This window comes from Bombus huntii, chromosome 14 (genome assembly GCF_024542735.1).
Source record: "Bombus huntii isolate Logan2020A chromosome 14, iyBomHunt1.1, whole genome shotgun sequence".
NCBI classification, from domain to species: Eukaryota; Metazoa; Arthropoda; class Insecta; order Hymenoptera; family Apidae; genus Bombus; species Bombus huntii.
In genome coordinates this window covers 4,473,196-4,489,876 of record NC_066251.1, presented here as the reverse complement: position 1 = coordinate 4,489,876, position 16,681 = coordinate 4,473,196, and the positions used below count along the sequence as shown (strand labels likewise).

The 16,681-nt window shown below is 44.2% G+C and overlaps 1 protein-coding gene across 8 annotated transcripts in view; it reads right to left on the bottom strand.

The window, feature by feature from the left end:
* Nucleotides 1–16,681, bottom strand: part of LOC126873368 (uncharacterized) — a 164,609-nt gene that overhangs the window by 109,538 nt on the left and 38,390 nt on the right. For 2 of the 8 annotated variants that reach the window (XM_050634156.1, XM_050634160.1), the window contains exons 1-2: nucleotides 11,968–13,394; nucleotides 3,890–4,016 (exon numbers count right to left, since the gene is read on the bottom strand). The exons of 2 other annotated variants lie outside the window; for them this stretch is intronic. The gene's annotated coding sequence lies outside the window, so the exon portion shown is untranslated. Of the gene's footprint in view, nucleotides 1–3,889; nucleotides 4,017–11,967; nucleotides 13,398–16,681 lie in introns of those variants that run through there. 4 more of the 8 variants (XM_050634163.1, XM_050634164.1, XM_050634157.1 and 1 more) reach the window with 4 other exon arrangements.

Here is a 16,681-nt window from a genome sequence, read left to right as displayed (position 1 = left end):
GATATATCGACAAAAAGAAACAATACTTATTTCTAGCTATCTACTATATCTGGTAAGAAACTGTATCTACTTCAAGAGACAACACGAAGATGACGAAGTTTCATGTAACCTGTCAAACCACATACTGACGATCTGATAAGATCGCAACAACATCGCGTCGCTGTTCCCTTCGAAACCTAAGAAAACACCAAGAAGAAATCCTAATATTTGTAACGTTAATACTCGTCCATAAGAATCGGTCAATTACAAAAAAAAAAAAAAAAAGGAGCAACACCGCGAAGCTAACCTAAGAAGTAGAAGAAAATAAACCAGAGTCGACGTATAAAGTCTCGAGATCTGGAAGAAAATCCGCTTAGGAACAATGCAAGGACCTGGTCGAGGTCCCCGTTGCGGAGAAAAGCCGACGTCGGATGGCGGAGAACAGCGGCAATCAGCTGATCCACTTGGGACCAGTTCTCAGGAGGAGAGCAGCGCTGGAACGCGGTGTGCGTTCGCAGGTAACGCGACTGAAGCCATGCAAAATAAGTTGTGTAGGTGAGCCAGACACGAGAGGAGACGTGGCAAGGCAGAAATGCGCTAGGGTGGGAGGGGGAGAGGGAGGAAGAAGTCAAGGAGGGAAAAAGAGAAGAAAGGAAAAGAAAAGCTGGAAACGAGGCTGTGCTGGCGGGGACAGCTGGCGACTGGAATGTGGGTTAGGCTGCCCATAGGTGGGCCGCTCTAATTATGAATTAATTCCTGAATAACGGTCGAACCCGTGCGACACGAGCTCGCTGATGAAAACGCGATCCGGAGAACCGGTCGCACACCGTCATCGGCCCCGGTGCTGTCCTCTTCTGTGCTCGTTTCCTGTTTCGTTGTCACTTCCTCCATTTTTCTCCGCTGCTGTCCAGGAAGAAAATTCTTAAACCTTTCGCGCAGCTTTCTCGAACAGATTGAAACCAGATTCGGCTTACAGTTTTCGATCTCACAGTTCGTCAGTGTAGGAAGACTGTTTTCTGTCGCTTCCTCCATTTCTCTCGATTATCGTTCGGAAAGAAAATTTCTTTGTCTTATGGAGACTCCTTTTTTCGGAGAGGTCCAAGAAACACTCGTGGTTCTTCATCTCTTGATCCTTAATTCGCTACTATAGTAGGAACTAATCGTGGATGGTGCGTCTCCATGAACATAATTGGATTTATGATATCGTCCAATGTTTGATTTGACGTGTATTTGGTCGATACATACAAAGGCACGACCGGAATGTCCGACAGTGAAAATACGAAATTGTAAAGAGAAAAATGTCAAAACGTACTGTGATAGATATTCTAATTTATGTTGATGTAATTGAATTCATTAGGTTTGACTGATAAGTGTGATGGGGGCTTATCCTCGTGTATGCAGCCAAAATGCTGCGGTTATGTCCAAGTGTATAAACAAGTTTGGAAATTTTAATAGTAATCGCACATGTTGCAACAAGACTGCAACATTACCATGTTCCAGCAGCGAGAAAATAGAGTATAAAGATCAGCTTTTGTTACAATATACCAATATATAGTTGAAAAGGAACGTTAATATGCAGAAAATGTTGGCAAATCTCGACCTGCTTTTTTTTCATTTTAGTCAAAGAAATTATGGGCACGAGAAGGAAAGCAAGGACACACATCGAGTATATTCATCTACGCTACTTTAACTTCGTTTTTTCGCTTTCTTCGCACGAAGTTGTATCTAAGATGACATTTATCAAACGCTGCAGTAATTTTCATTATGTATTTTATTTCATCCGTCGCGCTTACTATTCCAACGTCATGTTACCAATAAATGAACAATGAAATCTACTAACTCAGCTCCTAAACCTAAAACACTTCGATTACAATAAAATCGTTTCCAATTTCCCACTGCCAGATTAATTCATTAACTCAGCAGACACAACGACTGACCACTGACGTCTGTTTCGAGAATCCCGCGACACAAGCTGCCTGAAATGTCCTCGATATCTATCACCTAATATGATACAATAATCTATCATCATCTACGATCTCACAATTTTCCAATTTCCCAATGCCCTGTTAAGTCGTAACGAAATACACTAGTCTGACCATTGACATCTATTCGACGAATCCGGCGATACAAACAAATCTATTAACTCAGCCTCTTAAACCTTCAAACCGTCCCAACTGTAATAAAAAACCTTTCTTAATTTCCCAATGGCAGATTAATTCGTAACCGAACACCGTGGCTGACCATTAACATCTGTTTCAGGAATGCCGCGACAAAAACTGCCTAAATTGTCCCCGTTATCTATCGACTTCGAGCAACTTCCCCCGACCAGAATTAGTGTTGGAAACCCAGAGACCCAGGAACGCTCGAGTCTGAACGTAGGGAATGAGAACCGAGGCCGTTATCGGCTCTTATCAGCCGGCTTAATTGCGCGGTGTAAAATCGTGCGAAGAGCCGACCGCACGAGGGCTCGACTTCTTCGAGTCTGTCCTATCATCTCTCCCCTACAGAGGTGGTATTCCGGGTGTTCACCGGAAGGTCTCGAGTCGAGTGGTGGATTTCGAGGGAGCCGAGCATCCTGTCGTCGTTCGAGGATCGACTGACAGGGAGAAGCACGCGAGCAGCAAACCGCCTCGAGTCGCCATGCCACGAGGTGATGAATGATTTCTTTGACTCCAGAACGCGGCATTGACTTGTCGGAGGGATCATCGTGACAAACGATCTCGGATGCGACGCGACACGCTCCTCCTCTTCGCGTAATTAGACATCGTCCGACATGATTTCTGTTACGAATCGCGGAAAGAAACGAATTATACAGAAATGGTTGAAAGTACAGTTGCTTGCAAAAGTAGCGGAATATTTATGGAAACAGTTTATGAGCGTGTATCATGTATATCGTACGAAGTCGAACTCGTAATGGGATTGTATACTGCATCATGATTGTACCGGGAAAGTTTTTGAAGTTTTTCAAAATTTTGAACAAACCTGGAGATCTCGTGGAATAAATTTTACTATAATTCGAGCATGATACGTACGTAGAAGCTACAAGAACATTGATTTTTTTTTTAAGTAGCATGTTTTACAATGGAAATATCAATCTTGAGCCGCCAAAATCATTATTTTAACGAATTCATGTATATTACTTGAATTATAACACAAATTCTTCCGAGTCTCTACAAAAATTTTCTAAGCAATGCAAATTTCATTTAATTGTACGATTTTAGGATTGTGGAGCGTTTATGTAAATTGCAATAGAAATCGTTCTGGGTTTTGTTAAAGATTTTGTACATGATGTAACTCTTCCTTTATTTGACAAAAAATTGCGAATATTGTACAGTATCGTATGTTATGAAAAAAAAAGACACACATTCGACGTGCCTCGAAAAAGAACGAGGCTGATGGTTCATCTCGATGTACTTGAACCGAATGGTTGGATCTTTGGAAAAATTCGATCTACTATTTCAATCTACGGAAAAATTTAGTCCAGTGGTTCGATCTATGAAAAATATCGGTTTATTGGTTCGACGTATGTAAAAATTCAACCTATTGGCTATAACGCGAATTAGGAATATTTAAACCGATAGCTGGCCGATTACCAACGTTCCGTTATTAATCGGTTAGTGGCACGTGATCGATGGAAATCATTAATTCACGTGTAACTGACCCAGTCTAGATTTATCTCGAGCGATCTTAATTAAACCGTAAGTAGTACCACGGGCTCGCAATGGCGTTATTGATACACGTTTGACAGAGTTGCATGCAGAATTCTGCGTTTCGTATCGAGCGGTGATAAACCGACATTCCAATCTCACTGACATACGAGATCCAAATTGCTAACAATTTTTTATTCCCCGTGTATCATTACCCCACGCGTAATTTGACTTCAATGTTGCCACAACGACGCACGACAAACCTTTTTACTTTCTAGTAAATTCCTCGCGACACCTTCGTCTCTGAGATACATTGCCCGATTCAAAGTACAGACGGGTCGGATATTGGTTTGTCGAACGAGCTACCAGAAAAGGAAGAAACACATTGGCCTGGAAAAAGAAGAACGAAAGAGGCTTGACCAAATGGATCGACGATTCAATTTGATAATTATCGTTGCTTAATAACCAGAGAAGAATCGCATAGGCTGTAGATCTTGTTTCGCAGCTTTCCATTTCGTTCGTTGGCCGAAAGGATCCCGAAGGGATTCTTGCCTCGAAGGACAGAAATATGCGCGAGCCACGCACGTCTGCTGGAAAAGGAGAGGAAACCGGCCACGGCGGAGGGAGGCAGAAGAGCAAAGTCACCGATTTAAATTGAAGTCGGGGAACACCCGCGAGGGAGAAACATTCGCTGGCCTATCGGGTTTAATAACACCCGGCACCGACTCTATCTGAAATTACGGATGGTGCTCCGATCTCGGCCTCTTTCTGTCTCGTTTCTCCTTTTCCAACTCCGTTCGAAGATCGCCACGATACGCTACAACATCGGCCGTGGACGGTCTTTTTAAGAAAACAACGTATGACGAGCGACTGTTTTTATTTTTCTCTTTGAAGATTGACGTTTTCAGTAATTTGCGTGAGTTCTTTTAATTTTTAATCTACAAGAGCACGATATACGATTCAAAGTCGGAATGGACGTTCTTTCGTAAAAAAAAAAAAAGAAAAAAGAAAAGCAACAATTCTGCGGAGAATGATTTCTTGTTTCGTAGTGTCTTCGAAAATTAGAGTTTTCAGTAATTTGCACGGAGTGCTTTTTTATTATTCTGGACAAATTGCAGGGACATATACCGTAATCGAAAGCAGGTTGCACACGTTCGTTTAAGGAAAACGATGCATGGATAATGACTTTTTTTTACCTATTTTCTTTTGAGTTTAAAAATCAGCGTTTTGAATAATCTATACGGAACGTTCTTCGTTCATTTTAGAGAAACTGAAGCAACATAATCTGTAAGCAAGAATAAAAGGGTTTGATGTGAACGCCTTACTATCGAGTTAGAAGGGAACGTAGAAGAAAACGAGGTTGAATTATGTCCGTGATAGTGAATTTGATATTTCAAATTACGAAAGATTGATTATGATATAAGTAAAACGGCAGTAACTAAACGGAAAATTAATGCAACGAATAAAGAAACTCAAGTGCCGATAATCAGAAAATTTATTAAAAAATTCGCAACGTAACGTATCAGCTTCTGAAATGAGAATTTAAGTACTGTAAAGAATTACCGACTACCTACTTACTAAATTAGACAAATTTAGAGAATCAAAACGATATTAGAAAAATCGTAAAGCAGAGTGGAATTGGGAAAATTGGATTCCTGTACGATTATGAAAATTTATGGTGAAAACACTATTAGACGATTAGTAGATGAGGAAAAAGGGGAAAAGAGAAAAGCTAATAAGTAATGAGACTTACATTCTCGATAAAATTACAACAACGTTTCTTATCTATATTTATAAGGCAGGTATTACTGAATTCTCGCTTCGACGATAATTGAAAAGCTGTTGAATTAGCTATTAATTCCTACGGTCTAATTTATGCGTAAGGAGCCATAACTATTCATAGAGTGCGCGGCGATATTCCATTACAGTCTGACAGAAAACTACAATCCGTATTCTCTGGTTTCGACTCGCTTTTTTCCCTCTTCTCCTCATCGTTCTACCTCTCATTCTCTTTCCAATATTACACGCGTGTGTTTTACTCGCGTAAATTTACATATACGCGTTGTAACAATCATCGAACGCAACGTGGAACAAACGAAACACGAATCGAAAAGGAAATCCTTTCGCTCGTTGAATTAATCGTTTCAAACGCCCACGAGCAAGCGTCACCTATTTATCAAAAATCACAAATACTCCGTTTATCTCAATCTTAATTTATAAAATTGCAATTCACAAATTGACTCATTAAGAACCAACGTCGCATTAATTCAACGTGTCATTTGCAATTTTATTGTTTCCCGCCACTCTGATTATATAAAAGAATTCCAAGGATTTCTTCAATACTCTTTTCGTTAACATTCTTTCCACTTAGATTCTACGACTTTACGATGTCTAAATTGCTCGATTCCTAATGCGGTAGCCGCCAAAACTTTCCAAAACGCTCGTACCATCATAAACAGGGTTTCGCTTAATGTTAGAAACACCAGATTAATCAAACTGAATAATTCGTAATTTTTCGCCGAAATTTCATCCATTTTGGAGCGACGCATTTTCAAAAGGTTCGGTCGGTTTTTCCTTAAGTAGAAGCTTTCTCCTACACGTTGCACCTTAGTTTCTTTCATACATATTTTATAGCTTATTCGTTCGTAGTTGAAGCGTTAACGTCGGATTTTTCAGATCCGTTACGAAACAGAAACGGGAATATTCATGGACGAGACGTCGACAACGTCAAGCGAGATTTGCATCAAAGACGTACGCCACGCTCGTAAATCCTCTTCTCGGCACACACGGCTCGCTCTCGATGGATCTGTGCCTCGGTCTAAGTCACCTAATAGAGTATCCAGCGGTGGCGGCGTGGAAAACGACGAATACGAAATCGATAGAGTGTGTTCTCTCTCGGTGCGACAAAGCAACACGAGATCCTCGTGTTCAGCATCGCGGCGAGGATGCACGAAGAAGAATAGACGCGACGCCGGCACATGTGGCCGTCATTAGTCATTCGAAATTCTTCTGTCTTCGCTTTTTAATTCGTGCATCGAGATCGCCGCGGTTTCACGGCCGCGTCGAAGCACGGCCCGAGGGTAAGAGAAGAAGAATACGGCCGGGCAGAGCGAAGCACACGCGTAACGACAAAGACAACAGAAAGGCAATGGGAAGAGAAGAAGAAGAAGAAGAAATGGGAGAATGGTTGTAAAGGGAGGTGAAGAAGTGCACATTCGGACTGGAAGGTTCGAAGGGAGGGGGGAATGAGAGAAAATCACGCGTGGTTCGTCATAAGAGGAATTCCTTTAGCGATACTGGGCCCTCCATCTCCTCGTCTTCTTCTTCTTCTTCTTCTTCTTCTTCTTCTTCTTCTTCTTCCTCCCTTATCCCGCCTGTTTCGTCCCTCCCGTCCCTTCTGGCCCACAGACCCCGTGCTTTTTTACTGGTTTATGGGATTTTTTTCACGCGGACCGCCGAGTCGTACATCAGAGAAGGCTGACTGAGGTCTTTCTCTCGTTTGGATGCCCCCTCTTTCTCTTTTGCACCGCGTGTACGCGCGTTCCATCGCCTCCTTTCTTTCTTTCTTGTTCGCGTTCGTTTTCTCTTCCATTCTTTTCTTTACTGTTTCTCTGTCTGTCTGTCTGCCTGTCTGTCTCTCTTTCTCCGTTGATCGTGGTTGAAGGGTCGTGTGCGTGTTGCCATGAGGGAGAAGGAAAGAGGAGACGAACAATAAAAAAGAGCAAATGCCAGCCGCCATAAAAACAACTGAAAGTATTAAAAACTTTAGGCCTTTTACTGCCGAGCTGCCTTCCCGAGGAAGGTACAGTCGGACGTATACGAACGACCCGCCTCGAGAACGCTCTCTCTGATGCCTTCTGATCTTCCCTTCGTTCCCCCCACGCTTTGTCGATCGATGGTAATTGAATAATTGTTCGGGAACTTCCGATCAAACACCCGAGGGCCGTTGCTTTAACTTTCTGTATCTCACCATCTCTCAATATTTTCATCGTTACCGGTTCACGCTTGTAGAAGTTTGTATTTTTGACGATCACGCTAATTCCGTTCAACAGATGTCGCAGTCAATAGTCTCGTTAAACGATACTCGATTCGTCGTAAATAAATAAACGAATAAGTCACAGGAATGAAAGAAGCTAGAGAACAACGGTTTCCACTGACACGTACGGCGAAAGGGATTCGGAAGCAAGAAGATTATATTGTAACATGCCCGTGTGAACACCAGGCCGCTTAATTCGATTTTATAGATTAGGCAAGAAGTTTCGCCGGTCCAATTTACCAAACACGCAATCCGGCACACGTAGCCCGTTTCTTTGCGGATCTAAAGGGACCAGAACTGTCGAGAATTCGAGCGATTCGGAACGCGTTAGACCAAGAAGAATTCATTTCCACGCGAAACCCGATCTATCGGCTGATTCTTCTTATCTTTTCTTCTTGCCGCGAGGGCACACGCGAACAACAATTCGTGACCCGACAAAACCGTGAAACGGAGGGAAAAAGAGCGTTCGCCTGGGTGGCGGATAGTGGCGAATATGGAGAGAAAGAGAGAGAGAGAGAGAGAGAGAGAGAGACGAGGTATGGCGGGTAGGAGTAGAAAGAACGAATGACGGGGGATGGAGGCTGCGCCTCGTAAAATTATCGTACTTTAATAAAACGTGTCGTGCAAAACGCGAGGATAACGAGAAAATATAGGGTTCGAAAGACTCGTGAAATTTATAGAGCGATCGCCAGGTCCGCGAGCAAGATGAACGAAAGGAGAGAGGGCGAGAAAGAGAGAAAGTCACATTTTGGGATGGTCAGGCCGGGTTTAGTTCGGAGGCACAATAAGATGCCGAATAAATCAACGGAAATACCGTGAGTATCGAGCTCGCAAGTCGATGTTTTACGATCGAACGTGATCGTCGAGCCTTGAATCCACCATCGAGACCAGAAAAAAAGCTTGGAAACAAGTTTTACAGTTTCCCCATTTCCTCGCTCGTGATACGCGTACAACACGAATGGGATGTTCTCCCATCCTCTCCACGTCGACTCCTCTTTACCGCAGTCATCGATTTCAATAAATATTTCATCACATATTCCGCGAACGATTACAGATTCATTAGATTATTTTTACCGGAGTCCGAATGAAACGTGCGTCGTCGTGTAAAATCGGTTTACATGTTGTCATGTAAAATAAGTTAATAAACGTGCTAATAGGGAATCCTTCTTCTGTGTCGAAGATCGTTTTCTTTTTAAAAGGTCTTCTCTCTCCGTGTACCTGGTCTATTATTTTTAAGTGATTCATAAACTGCAGTTACTTGAAAATGATTTGCCTCTACCATTTCTTATCGTCTTTCTCATTGATAGAACTATCATTGATTCGTCGATAATTCCAAGCATTAAACGTAGAAACTGTCTCTCTAAACGAGGAAAAAAACGTATGGAAAAGCCCGATTATTCGGTGGAAATTTTTTCATCGTTGCGCGAGACCAGATACTTTTTAAGTCTAATAAGGAAAAGTACTCCTATACTATCTTTCGTCGGTAAATCTTTCCTAATTTCCAAATCACTTAACTCGCCGATAATATCAAACACGAAAACCATTTTTATTCGTCGCGTCAGGCTAATTCCTTTTTAAAACGAATTAAAAAAAACATAGCAACACTAGAAACTTCAGCTTGATGAAACTTTCTTAACCTCCAAATCATCCGATCTGTCAATAATCCCAACGAAAGTCTCGAACTTTCAAAGCATCCTTTAAACCAAACAAAAAGAAAGAAAAGAAAAGAAAAGAAATACTCGAAACGAAGAAACCAAGAAGAGGAAAGGAAAAGCACCTACTTAAATCCCGGTTACTGGATGGAAATTTTTAATCACGGCCTGAGATCAGCTAATTCAAACAGCGCTAATTTGCGCGGGCAAATTACGCGGGACCGGCGGCGATAACTAAACAACGGTGCGAAAAAAGGATAAGAAGAAGGAAGCGGATCGCAGCGGAGGCAGAAACGGGAGACGGTAGCGCGACATAGTGGAGTACGACGTTCGTGATTCTCTAATCTCTGCAAACCATCCCCCAACCTCTTCGCCGGTTCGGAGTGGAGGAGGCAAGAGTCTTTGGGTGCCCCTGGAGGGCACCTCGACTACGTTGTACCGCACTGAGAGGGCCGCGGCAGCAGTAAATCTCGCGGACAAACAATCATAATTTTCGAAGAGCTAACAAAAAGCAAGAGACTCTTTAAAGGGAGCCGATGCCAGGCAACATGAAATGCGGCCGCCTCCGCGCCTCCAATTGTTTCGAGGTTTTCTTTCCTCCCCTCTTTCGCCAAAGCCACCGCAACCTCCTCGCCCTCTTTTTCTCTCCTCGTCCTTTCCTCCTTTCCACCAGATTCGCATCCGCGTGTATCAACAAGTGTGCACTCTTCCCTCGTTGATTTCTTCATTCCTTTATCTAGAGTCTTTCTTGCCAATTGTCTTTTTTACACCGATCTCTCCCCTTCGCGGTTTCTTACGCGTCTCTTTTTTCTTTTCTTCCCTCTCTTTTCTTCCTACGGCCTGTTTACTTTAGAACGTGTCGGTAGATCGATCCTAAATGGCTATATCGCGAGGGGTTTTGTCGGTTTAAAGGGTAATAAGAAAGATTCCTTGGAGAAGAGTCGCGGGTCTAATTTGGCGCAGCGATCGGACGAGCAGCTGCTTCTTGCGATTTACTTTAGGAATTCGCGGGGTGGATTGCACGTATTTCGAGGCTGAAAAAGGAAGAAGGTTCGCGCAAAACCTTCAACTCGCACGCCGGTTTTTAGTCTCTTTACAGAGGAGAGTTTCGAGCGAAAGAGCGGAAAAAAGATCATAATTCAACCTTGATGTTCTCCTCCGATTCTTCTCCGCGTTTGTATCTCTTCTGTTTTAAATATTTCCATCGTAAAGAGCGTGCAATACACGAAAGGCGAGAAACACTAAAAACAAACGTACAGAAACTATATATATACGTACAGTATCCGATTATATCTATTGAAATAGAGAATCCATTTCGATCGTATGGATCATCATTCAAAATCATAATAATTCAAATCATAATAATCACAGAGGACTAGAAAAGAACACTAGAGATTTCGGTATACGACCAACATGCTTGTCATCCATCGTGAATCGAAACGAAGAAGATACGTCACGCTAATCCTTCTAATATTTCCAGCAAACATTTCACCATAGATATACATATGGTTTCACTTACCAAATCGATCGCAGCTACGCGAGAACAGAAACGAACGATAAACCCGCGAGGCCAGCGTAAACGAGATCGAATCCGATAAGTGTGAGGGGAAAATTTCCAAACGACACTGCATGGAACATGAAAACACCACCTGTTCCAAGACTCTTTGTTCTTTTTTCTTTCTCTCGAGACGGCAAATTACAAGCCTCATTTTCAACGTCTCAGCAGTGGTTGAAAAGAAAAGAGGAAGAAAAAAAGGCGAAGGAAATATACAAGGCGGGATGGTTAATTCTCGGTGTGCACACCTTTATCGAACACGAAGGAGGAAGTTCTGAAAACGAACAGGGGCAGTGCTTATCGAGAGCCGTGATTCTGATTACAGGCTCTCGGGACGAAGAAATCGTCAGGCATGGTTCGCCATAAAAATTCACCCCCGGCCAACCCCCGGTTCCGATAACGTGTTTCTTTCCGTGGTTGGTTTCTTAAAATCCCGCTAAGATAGCATCGTCGCGTGAAATCAGCCAGCGTTTCTCAGTTATTTCCACCCGGCCAGACCGTGAGCAGCGCTAATTTTCCGCTCTAACCGAACGCGATATTCTCTTACTGGTAATTACGTGTATCTGTGCAGGTCGAGAGGATTCACGCCATTCGACAGACATGTAACATGTGCGTTTTTAGAATATAATCCTGAGAGTCGGATGAACTCGGTCTCGCGCGAAAGAATATTCTCGTAGTCGGGTGTCAGCCGCGAAATTTTTCCTTCTGCTACGAAAGAACAATGCGTCCGTGCTAAATCCGGCCTGTGAAACGCGCACCTCTCAAAATCCGAGGCTAAGTGGCTGCCAACTACTTTACAGCCCTCCCCTGCAATAACCCATCACTTCCCTGACATAATTCAAATACTTTGTTACTGCAGGCGCGCGGCAATGTTCACTCGCTCGTATAAATTATAAATAAACCTGCTCCGCGACCCGTTTTAATGGCTTTCCCGAAACTCAGCAACGGAACATTCTGCTCGCTAACGATATTTCTACTAGACGGAGGCAGACTTGCCATATTTCCGCGCCTTTTTGCTTTTTTTTTCCTAAAGCGCGAGATTATTCTCGACGATTCTTCTAAGGTCTAGTTAGAGGGTAAGACTCTTCAGGTATTTACCTCGACTTCTCTCTCTTTCTCTCTCTCTCTATTTCTCCCTTTCTCAACGAGTATCTCCGTTTCCTCCGCTTCTTGTCTCTCGTTTGGTGAACATAGTAGCGCTCTCCCGGCGATGAGATCCCGGAATTCAATGAAAGGTGGATGGGTCTGACTATAGTCGTTGGTCGTAACTTCCTTACGTCGATTTTCCTACACGAAGAGGGAAACTTCACCCGATCGCGTGTCGTCGCCGTGTCTCATCACTCACTCGTATAGTACGGTGGCTCTGTCTAAAGTTTCGTGTGGCGGAGTGTATCACTTTGGCATCGCGTTAACACCGATCAGTTCGAACCGACTGAGGTTGCGAGCCAGGTATCGATCACCAAGCTTGTCTCCGGTAATCTATTCCCTCGAGTCACACTGGTCACGAAAAACTTGTCACATCGATCGTATATTTGCACACCGTCCACGAAGAGAAAAAAAGCACTGGCCCTGTTGTTTTTTTCTTTCTCTTTTTCCCCCAACAAGTTGCACTGTCATCCGATGGACATCCACGAAACGGATCACTTAATTCGACGCAACACGAACGACGACTCCGGCGACCCTTCGACGACGCCGTGGAACCGGAAGTCCCCGGTACCAGCGCGAATTCACGAAGAGAAGTCGAGAATTGGCGGCGCGCGATGATGCCACTGTCCTCTCTTCCCTAGCTCGGCTCTCTCTACTCACGCCCGAGGGGGTGGGGAGAGGGTTTGTTTGCCAACTGGTGGTGGCAATGGTCCGCAGAGGGTGGGGTATGCGCGCGTCCACCGGACGAAACGAGCGAGATCACGATAAGACGCAGAAACGTACGAGGGGGAAAACGTTTCGCGTCGAAAGCAGCGCGTTCAAACAACTCGAAACGATGGAAAAACGTCCTCCACCTTACCGGCGATTCTTCTGGGGGGTTGATCGCGACGTATCCGCGGGTTCTCCACCCGTGAAACTCGCTACCCGGTGTGCCTTCCACTCTACACCGCGGAACACTCCACTCCGGCTGCTTGGTGGGGGAGGCTTAGGTTGACCAGAAGAAGAAGTGGGGGTGTTCCGTGGCTTCCGTCCGGAGGAGGCGGTCTGGTTCCGTGTGTCTAGCTGTCCACTGACCGGGCTGATAGGCCAAGGCGATCCTGACTCCGACTCGATCCGAGGGAGAAGGAAAAAAAAAGAGGAGACGCTGGCACGATCCCGCGAGACCGCGCGCGGTCCGCTGCTAAATCGACGGTTCAACCCCCGTTTTTCACGGGGTTATTAGAACGACGTCGGACGATCCGTGGTCGAGAGAGAACGCGTGAGAACGTAGAGGCGTCCGAAGCAGAGAGAGAATCTTTCACCGAGCCCAGAACGTAAAACAAGCGAGTGCGCGTGGCTCGGCTGGCGCGAGATGACTGAACCCCTCCGAAGGGTAAGAGAGAGACAGAGTGGAGGGGAGCGGTGCCACTTCTCTGCCCCTTCCTTCTCCGCTTAGGAACGAACGCTGCGGTTCGTTGTCCCCACCAAAGCTGTCCTGGAACGATGCCCCACCCCGTCAGACGGAACGACACGTCGGGTTCTCCCCGCCTCCGCCGTCGTTCCACCTCGCCTCTGACACCCTCTCCGCGTCCCGGTTCCCAACCCAGACAGCTCGCGTTCTCCCCACGCGGTTTTCTGTCTTTTCTGTCTCGCTCGCACCCGAACCAACGGACTGCGATGTTCGCCGCGCCGCTGACTGAACCGGAGCCTACCGAGAGAGAACCGCGGATACACGCACTCCGCGAGGCTAAACGAGGGAAGAAAAGAGAAGGAAGCGTGTGTGCCACCGCCGCCACGCACACAAACCGCTCCTACGAAGTTCTTCTGCTCTTCGTCTACTGTCGTGGCACTCGTCCACCGGCTGGCGAGCGGCGTGCTGCGCCCCGGGGCGGCTTTCGATGCGTCGTCCACGTGCTTCTTCTTATCGCGGACTCACCCTCGAGTCCGTGCGAGTGGAGGGGGTTTGTGGGTGGGCCCAGAAATAGGCTCGATATTACGAGAAACACGTTTGTGTTCTTTGGAATTCGCAGAAGCAAAAGTAAACTGATTTATTGTTAGATTCTGAATTATAAGGAAAATTACGATCGTCTAGGGAGAAAGTACAAGCACAGTGGAACCACGTATAACAATATCCGGACTGATCGGAGGGAAAGTGGTTTGAATAACCCGACGGTTTCAATAATAGCACTTTATCAGTTTGAATAATGGTAGCTGATATTCGGAAAATTGAAACTGACCAGACGTTTCTGTATCGTGTTCGACTGTTCTTTCTTTGGCATATGGAATTTATTCATGATGCCCAACAAATGATTGCGTATATCCGTTATAGGAACGTTCGTTTAACTACGCCTGGTCTCGGTTTAGATAATACAGACTCGGTTACGTGTTTGTATATCGTAACCTACCGTATACACACGGAGTTCCTTCTTGGAATTTCTAGGAGAATAACCAAGCTAATGTTTTCCAATTTAGTCCATGTATAATTATAACGTTAAAAAAAAAAAAATCGCAATCTTTCCCTCATTTGATTTCGAAAAGCAAAAGTTAGAATTCCAACATCTAACGCGCAGACCCTCGATAGCCCCCGATGTATCTCTAAACAAATATTTAATAAAGAAAACAAAGAACCAAGGGGTCGAAGAACGATCTCTCACTCCGACACAGAATAACCAAATATTTTTCGAAATTCGTACCGGGGGTTGGAAATATCCACGCGCGATACGGCGAAGTCAACTTGCACCCCGCGCAGAATCGCCAGGGTGCTGTGTCGGCCAATGACGTCACGCAAGCTCTTCAACCCTCCGTTAGACCCTCCCACATTTTACTAGCTGAAACGGGGTGCCCGTGTCATCGTCATCGCTTATCGGCGATTCGTTTCACAGGGGTGACGATTATCCCGCTCTCTTCTCAGTTAGTTGTTAATTGAGACAGAGAACACTTAGAAAAACGCATAGTCTCTTCTCACTCGGGAAAATTAGGAAGTGGCTCCTTATCGATCGATACTCTAATCTCTCTACCATTATCTATTCCTACGTCCCTTGTCCCTTTTTCGCATACATGTGATCAATATGGCATAGATAAACAGCGTATGTAGACTTTTCGAATTTTAATGTTCAAGTTGTTTAATATTTCCAGTAATTAAACCTGGCTTATTGTCAAATTTCCTATTATTTTCGCGGACCACCTTAGAATGATCTAGGTGATTTATTTCACCAAGAGAAACGACAACTCTTCGCTTGTCCGACGCTGCAACTTGAAAACTATGATTCGAATTTTAAAGGTCTGGGCGATTGGAGAGATCATTAGAAAATAAAATTCCGCAAAGCACGAATAAGCGATTCATTGTACAAGTGAAACGACGAAATCTTCCTCGGTATCTGATCGCTCGAAGATGGAAATCGGAAAATTGCAGCTTTCCATGATTTAAGTAAAGACTCCGAACGAATTGTTAACAGCTAATCGATGTTACAAAGAAAAGTATGAGTATGGCGTAAACTTAAAAATCGAAATTGATATCTTGAAGGTTTCAACGCTTAAAAATATAATTACAAGATGAAATTCGAAAAAATGCGAATAAATCTGCGAGTTTGGCGGGACAGAGGGGACAGGAGAAATAAAATTCTAAAGGATCAAAAGCGCGGACCCTACAGCGAGTCGTTAGTTTGTTATTCCATGCAAAGAAGCATTCTCCCGTTTTCCATAGTTACAGTGGTGGAAACAAAAGAGCGGTAGGGCGCAGGCTCGCCCTTCAAAGGGAAGCTACGAGAGCAGGGGTAAGCTCTTGTCCAATAATGTTGAGAGTTTCGCCACCCTCCGACCAACGTGGAACCTCCCCCTTTTTTCGCCGCGAGCCCCGTATGGACGAGCTTTGATTCTTGTAAAGGTTCAATCGTAAACATAATGGAGTAACAATGTGCCGAATTAACTGGCGCTGGATGAAACAAAAGCGGGAACGAACGATTAAAAACGATCCGGAGCCAGTGTTCCCAGGAGCCGGCTGGCTTTTCTTTTCGTATTCGGTACAACCGACCATTCACGGGTCCCTTCCAACTTTTAGATTGACATTTCCGAGCCTATTTACATCGTGCGGGTAGTTTATAGCACGGATTAAAGATAATTAAAGCTGAAAAGAGTCATAAGCGAAAATAGGACTCGTTCATGTACCCACGCGGTCATGTGAACGTTCTTCCTTTTCGATTCATCGGTGGTTCGACATCCTCGTTCGTCACGATTACCTCGCCAATCTCTTACGTTGATATTTCTTGATGTCGTGCTTCGATCGCTGAGCTTTATCGTCAGCCGTGGTCGCGATGTGTATGAAAACAAAGAATCTGAACATGCTCCTTGAGAACTACGATCAGATGGTTCGGTTCCTTTTTAACGGCTATTTGAGTAACTGCGTTCTTTGTGTTATGATTCTCTATTGTTGAAAGGTAGTATATTATGTTTGAGGAAAATACAAAAGAATTGTTATCGATACCTGTAGAGTTTCGTCCCGATTTTGAGTCAAAATTTTGCTCAAGAAAGAAGATTTCTGTTTGTCGAAACAAAGATGTGGATTGAAAGATAGAAATTGGAAGAGTCGATTACTGTAATTTGTAATACCTTGACGAATATAAAATATTCAAAGTTCGTAAATGTATGATTTATGTTTATTATTCTTCAATTTAGAGTGCTGAAACTAACA